Source organism: Garra rufa, chromosome 4 (assembly GCF_049309525.1).
Source record: "Garra rufa chromosome 4, GarRuf1.0, whole genome shotgun sequence".
Classification (NCBI taxonomy): domain Eukaryota; kingdom Metazoa; phylum Chordata; class Actinopteri; order Cypriniformes; family Cyprinidae; genus Garra; species Garra rufa.
Window position 1 is genome coordinate 47634234 of NC_133364.1, and position 8142 is coordinate 47642375.

Sequence of the window (8142 nt, forward strand, 5' to 3'; positions counted from 1 at the left end):
ACACACTTGGAGATTAAGTTTTCATGTATGCTTTTAATATTTGTGAATTATTTTCTTCTTAAACAGGACAAAGTGTCCAAACACACAGAAAAACTCCTGCTGAAGCAACTGTGACATCGTGACACACTATTAAAAATATGGCATTTATTAAAGAGGAGACTGAAGACCTTAAGATTGAAGAAACATTCACAGTCAAACATGAAGATACTGAGGAACAAACAGGTTGGTTTTCATTCACACTCATTTGATCCAAAAATGAATGATATTTATAATGAATGTCATAAAATGTTACTGTAATTTTCTTTGCACAAACTGAGGTAGATGCAATCTTGTTGGTGGTTTTACCCTTAGTAGTTCGGCTTGAATCAACAGAGTTAGCTGAGGTGCATGGTGTCTTGTTAAGTGATGAAGCGGTGTAGCCTGGCAAAGCTCACAAACAGCATTTGTTTATCTAATTTATTACACCCTGACTTCTTTTTAAACCGAATTGCACCCACATATCAGCTCTGAAAGCAAGAGGAGCTTTTATGTTTCCTGCGATTCTTGCTCCCACTTTTGAGACATTGGCCGTATGTATATGAAGGGCAACTGTTATCTTTAAAACAGTGGAAGCGGAGGTTGTTTGACACAAATGAACTTATTTGATGAAATGTTACTGTTTTTTTTTTTTTTTTAAATCCATTTAAAACATGATTTATTTAAAAAAGTAGACTTAGAGTTGCAGAACTCATTGGCCCGGTTTCACAGACAGGGTTTAGACTAAGCCAAGATTAGGCCAAAGTTGAATTAGGACATTTAAGCAATTTTCATAAATGTGATTAGAATAAAAACATTACTGGTGTGCATCTTGAGACAAAACAAAGGCACTAATATATTTTAGGATCAATCAGTGCAATTTTATTTTAGTTGAAACAACTCAGATTTACATTTTAGTCTAGGACTAGGCTTAAGCCTTGTCTGTGAAACCGGGGGATTGAGTTTATGATGAACTTAAGTAATTAACAGCTCTAGTTCTAGTTCTAAAGTAGTTTGTCACTTTTTATTATTTATGGATGGATTATATGCCATGTCTTTTTCATTTGTATGTTTAATTTTATGCTTTTCCTAAATGCCTATTCATATCAATAGGCCTATGAAATGGTGCATAAACTTTTTTTGCAAACTTAAAAGGAAGAGTTGGCAAATAAGTCAGTGATTGCACTGGTTCTGATAGTGTTATTCACTCGGTCCACGTGAGCAATGATGTACATCCCTGTCCACAAGACGAAGGGAAGGGAGTAAACTAGTTGAATGCTGTACTAGAATATCCTTGGTTTAGCAAAGAAAAAAACACTATTCTGTTGGCTTATATTGACAGGCTAGAAATTACTATTATAAAGTTTTAAATAGGTTTTTAAAGTATTTATCTTACACAAATGCATTGATTCACTTCAGGAGGCCTTTATCTACCCCCTAGAGCTGTGTGGCACACTTTTATGATGGCTAGATGTGCTATATTGAACTTCAGTTTGATTAATAATAATAATATAATGCTTTGTTTAAAGGCATCTTTCAAAACAGTCAAGGACATCATACAGTTGAGTGCTAATCATAAAAATCAAGACCACAATACAACAGCTGTTTAACATTACATAATTTAAATTTATAATAATTTAGCTTATTTAAACAAGTAAGTGTTAAGATATGATTTAAATGTAGTCAGACTGTCACTGTCATATAGATTGTGGAGAGAAATCCAAAGATGAGGAGCAGCATAGCTAAATGCCCAGGCCCCTATAGTGACTAAACAAACAGAAGGTACAACAAGGGAAAGAGGATCTAAGAGTGCGCTTCGGTGTGCAAATATGAAGCAAGTCCAGGGCTCTCAAGTTTTGGAAAAAGTTTGGAGTGAGATTTTATCTGTTAGGGGAGGAGCCACTCAAATATTTGCAGCAGCGGCCCCTCGGCCCCACGCAATTCTCTCCAGTTTTTGGTAAAAGTTCAACTATCTATTGTTCATAATTAACCAGCACAAAATAAAAAAAAATATAACAACTGGTAGATCTGATAAGTCAAATTCATAAAAATAAAATGTTTTAAATATTTCAAAAATGCATGTGTATCAAAAGTAAAAAAATTAATTTGGCCCTAAACGAGCCAACTAAACAGCAGAGCTCAATGCACATACTGTAAACATAGAGGAGGATTGCAGAACTTGCTCATAGCATGTATGTCAATCTGTGTGTGTTTGTGAAAGAGAGAGGGTACATATTTCAGCTTACTAATGTCATTTTGTATTTCAAGTGTTTATTGCACACTTTGATGCCTTGATGACAGTGGTAGGGGCTTGAACTTAGCTAGAGTAATTAGTTACATGTAATTGAATTAAAAACGACATTTAACTAATCTGTTACAGTTACTGAGAAATTACAAATATAGTTAAATTACAGTTACTTTTAAAAATGTTTACAGTTACAAAGTGGGTTACACGTAAATATTTTGATTGATTTATTTCCCAAATCGCATTGACTGCTTTAAAATAAGAGACAGCAATGTTTCAGGAGTTAAACAGAGGTGCTAAAGATTTTGTGGTGGCTGTGTTTTAAAATTAAACTATTATAATCTTAATTCAAGTGATGAAGGATTTTGTAAAATTGACAGTAATTAGTGTTGAGTTCTACTGTAAGGTAAACCTGCCTGCTTAAAAAGCATTCCTTAGAAATGTAGTAATCAAATGTAATGTTACATTACCTCTAAAGCAACTGAAATAGTTACACTACATTTAAATTACATTTTAAATAGGGAAATTTAATCTGTAGCCTATTACAGCCTATTTCCAAAATAACCTTCCCAACAATGTTGATACATTTGTGTTTTGAAATATATAAAACTATTTATTTGGATGAATTTGTCTGTCTTTTTAACAGATTTACCAATTATCTTGTCTTTTCCTTAATTTCAGGCCCACAATGAGTTAAAGCTGTTGAAGAACTAATAGTTTTGCACAAATTTGGCTATAATCCCCAACATCAGTTCTCACTATCTTTGATCACAGGCAAGTGATTTTGTCTAGTAATCGTAAAATGGAATAAATAAAAAAATAAATAAAAATAAATATGTAAAACCCTGCTGCATTTATTTAGTTTCTAGTAAATACAAATGGCAACGTCCGCTCCGAGACTGCAACGCGACCACCTCCTCAACTGTACTAAACTCTTCCACTGCGAGAGAAAGCGGCAGCCCCGCAACGATTCCACCGCTGGCCTTGTCCCGTGTGTGCGCGTCTACGTTGCCTAGTGACGAACGTGATTGTAGCGGGATCACGTAATATACCAGAAAACAGCTAATTCAAATTTTTGGGCTGGTAGGTGCCATTTAACTCTCAAGACAGCTATGAGCTTGGAAGAGTACTTCTCTCTGCAAAGCCTGCACCTCGTCCATTTACACCATATAGCGGGACAAGTTATCCCTTACTTTTCAGCGTGAGAAATACAAGGTGTGGCGTGAGAGCGTGTGAACTGGTTGAAATGCGTGTGTCTCATGGTGAATGCTTGAGACTTGAGAGCCCTGCAAGTCAGAGAGATATTAAGGTGCAAGATTATGAAGAGCTTTAAAAGTGAGAAGCAGAACCTTGTACTCTACTCAATATTTAACGGGAAGCCAGTTCAGTTAAACCGGAGATGCTCGGTTTTGAAGAAATAAAAATAATATTCAGTGCTTGTTTTTCTGAGGTCACTCAGCCCCCCACATGCTCTAAATTTACCCCAAGTAGCCGGGGTTGTTTGTGCTTCGTTTGTGCTGCTTTGGTTATTAAAATATTAGATATCTATTTATAGAGATTGAACTTTTTTGAGTTAGTACAAGACATGACATATCCTGCTGCCAACATCAATTTCCCCCATAGTTATCTAGACCTTATGCACTCTATCACCTTTTTCCTCCAGTGCGATGCCCCTGGGTAAAGGACAGATGCTTTACGTGTCTAAATATTTAGTTGTCTATTGCTTTGTGCCATTAAACTGGAGTTGATTTGCATTTGTCTCTTTAGCCTTAGATCTGATGGTGCTTAAAAAGGAGAGAGAAGTACTAATCAAAATGGAAGAGAAAGTCCATATGGAGCTTCACTCTGGAGAGAAGCCTCACACCTGCCAACACTGCGGGAAGCGTTTTTCTGAGACCCGCGATCTTAAGAGACACATAAGAATTCACACTGGAGAGAAACCTTACGCGTGCCTTCAGTGAAACAGTTTCAACCGAAAAGGAACTCTTAACAGGCACATGAGAATTCACACTGGAGAGAAACCTTTCACATGCCAACAATGTGGAAAAATGTTCAACCGAAAAGGAACTCTTAACAAGCACATGAGAGTTCACACCGGAGAGAAACCTTTCATTTGCCAACAGTGTGGAAATAGATTTATTCTTAAGAGAAACCTTAAAGTGCACATTAGAGTTCACACTGGAGAGAAGCCTCACACCTGCCAACACTGTGGAAAGCGTTTTTCTGAGACCCGCGATCTTAAGAGACACATAAGAATACACACTGGAGAGAAGCCTTACGCGTGCCTTCAGTGTGGAAAGTGTTTCAACCGAAAAGGAACTCTTAACAGGCACATGAGAATTCACACAGGAGAGAAACCTTTCACATGCCAACAATGTGGAAAAAGTTTCAACCGAAAAGGAACTCTTAACAAGCACATGAGAGTTCACACTGGAGAATAGCCACTCTGGAACAAGTTCTGAATGTAAAACACAGGGATGCAAAAGGTGTGCTTTTAGGCGGATGCTGGCTTTTTTTACGGCTGTGTGGGGGACATGTGTGAATCGTGCAGATCGGGGGTGGGGGGGGGGTACATTGGAGTGTCAGATTATAATTTCATCATAGGAAATTCTGTGTTAAAATGACTAAATCAGTAAACGCCGTTACAGTCCTAGAAACATATGAAACTGACTCAAAAACAGTGAGTCAGAAAGCTTCGCACGTCAGCCAATTGGCTGCGCCCTATTATCTGCTGACGGCTGCTCTTATAGAGGATGGATACCCGACCCAAGCCCAACGGTACCCAACGGGCCGGGCCAGGTTCGGACAGATATTTAGAAAGGATGCTCGGGTTCGGGTCGGGCTCGGTCACATCAGTGCGATAACGCCGGTTTCACACTGCACGCATAAGCAGGACGTAAGCAGCGCTTATCTTTTCGGCGCCCATGTTAACAGATTAGAGCATTCAAACCGCACGCAAAGGCAGCGCGGCAGCCCGTACCTCTGTTGACATCCTTGTATAAAAATGTCCAGCTCTACAGAAAAAACCCCCAGATATTTTGTGTAACATTAAACACCGTATCTACTTTTGATTAGAAAACAATGAAAGTGGTATCTAACAAAAAACCCTTTATTTAGCTTGAAGCAAACAATGACACTTCAGTTTTTCAGTTGACATTTGCTTTAATTGTAAGTGATTTTTTTCTGCTATCATCAAAAGTATGACATTAAAATGTAAATAGCACTGAATGTTCATTACAACAAGCAATAAATAGTCATATTTCAGAAACACCAACTTGTAGCTTGTTAATTGAAGATGCAGGACAGCCACCTCCCAGCTAACAATTATTGGTTCCCAGAACATTCTGGCAACCTTAGTTTTTGGTTCCCAGAACGTTCCCTTTAGGTCAGCGAATGTTCCGTGAACCTACTGGGAATGTTTTCTTTGGGTTAGGGGAACATTCTTAGGATGTTGCGGGAACGTTCCCAGTAGCTTCCCAGAACGTTCCCCTAGCCTAAAGGCAACATTCTATTTTCCGTAAAGAAAACTTTCCTGGATAACCAATAGGGAACGTTCTATTTATGTTCCTAGAAGGTTCTCTGAAAGCTCTCTGATGGTTCCCAAAACATTCTCCTAACCTCTTCACTCCAGTGCCGCTTCTGCACATCAGCACTCCCGTGTCCCGGAGTAAGCGGCATGGAAGGCGGACCGATGTGAATCTCAATAATCACTTCTACACACCATGTCTTGTTTTAAACTATTGTTTAATCATTACTAGGGATGCACGATATATCGGCCGATGTTCGTCATTTTTTTAACCTATCGGCATCTGTCCGATGTGTAAAATTGGGCCGATAACCACAACCGATGTGTAGCCATCTAGTTGCTGTGTCGGGAGAGGGAGGGGGAGGGTTATTTGGTCGTGTGTATGTGTTTGGGCACGTGAGACGCGACAGTGTCAGTGTCAAAGGCAGCACAGGATTGTGGGATGTTAAACTGAAGAGGAGAAAAAAATGTCAGCGGTGTGGGCGTTTTTCACGGTGTCGAAAGAAGACCCTCGAAAAGCAGTTTGCAACACCTGCAAAGTCGAGGTAATGCGAGGAGGGTGCCGCGTCAAGTCATTCAACACCACAAATGTAATATGTCATTTGAAAAACTGCCACCCAGACCTACACAAACAATTGCAGGAAAAAAATGCTGCCAACATTAGCCAGCAGGCAAAAACGAAAGCAGCTGCAGCTGGGAGTCCGATACAGCAGGTACTCGACAAGACCAAGCAATTTGCCAAGGACCAATAAGATCAATAACCAACAAGGTAATGGAAATGATTGCTCTTGACGACCAGCCTTTTTCCATAGTGGAGGACCGGGGATTTCGGCGGTTGATAGAGCTTATTGAACCCCGCTACAGTCTGCCAAGTCCGCGCTACTTTTCCGACGTCTCCCTCCCTGCTTTGTACGAAGTCGTGGCCACGCATATCCACAAATTGTTGGACAATGTGACTGACATTAGCTTCACGACAGATATATGGAGCTCGGATATAAGTCAGATGAGTATGTTGAGCCTTACTGCTCAGTGGATTAATGAAAACTTTGAACTGAAGAGAGCTGTTTTACATGCTCAAAAGTTTGCAGGATCGCATACAGGAGTCGCCATCGCTGGCGCATTTGACTGCATGTTTGCTACGTGGAAAATTAAAAAAGACAATGTACATGTTGTGCTTCGTGACAATGCGCGGAATATGCAGAAAGCAATGGAGGAGTGCGGCGTTAAAAGCCTGGGCTGCATGGCTCACACGCTCGGTACCTCTCGGCTGAGAGACATACAGCAAGAGTTAGGCATGAAAACCATGATGCTACAACAAGATGTGGCGACCAGATGGAATAGTACTTTTCTTATGATGAGAAGTCTACTGGATCAGAAGCGCGCACTTGGTGTGTATGGAGCAGATCATGAGCTGCCTTCATGTTTAAGTGCACATCAGTGGGGCCTCATTGAAAACATGACCACGCTTCTCACTCCATTTAGGCAATTAACGAGGGAGATCAGCTCACATCAGGCTACTACTGCGGACGTGATACTGTCTGTTGTGGCACTGAAACGTTTGCTGAGCAAGACAGCTGACACAGACAGTGGGGTCCGCACAGCACTACTGGAAGCTGTGAACGAGCGATTTGGAAGCGCCTTCTCTGAGCCGCTTTACTACTTGGCAACGATCCTTGACCCGTGGTACAAAGACCGTTATTTTGACACAGTCACCAAGCAAGCAGCTGTAAAGATGCTCCAGCAGCAAGTGGACAAAGTGACGCACAGCGACAGCGCTACGGAGACACCGGACACAGAAGAACCGCAAGAGAAGAACATAAGAACAAGTGACGATGGTGGAAAGTCCCTGCTTGACATGCATGACGAAATTCTGGAGGAAAACCTGACCATGGAACAGCAGGCAGGCCTGTCAAGCCACACAAGTCTGCAGGTATAGTATTATCAGACCCAGTCTTTAATTCAAATAACGAAGTCTTTTGTGCAGTTCTTTTTTATTATTATTGATGTGCTGTGAATTCTATAGAGTTACTAAAATAATACATTTACTTAAATGAAAAAGCTAATTGCTATAAAGAATATTGTTTAGTAATACTTCTCTGCCCCCTTGGGGTTGACCTTAAGCACCGGTCATCTCCTCAGAGCAAAGTTCAGCAAAGCTCTTAAGGGGAGGAGGACAGTAATATCTAGACTGCTGGTAATTAATCAGACATGAATAGTAATACACTTGTCTACATTCCTGTAGGTGCATGGCTATCTTTGTGAGCCCCTTATCCCCAGAAATGAGAGCCCACTGCAGTATTGGAAAAGCAACATGTCTCGCTTTCCTGCCCTGGCTAAAGCAGCACGCAAGTACCTT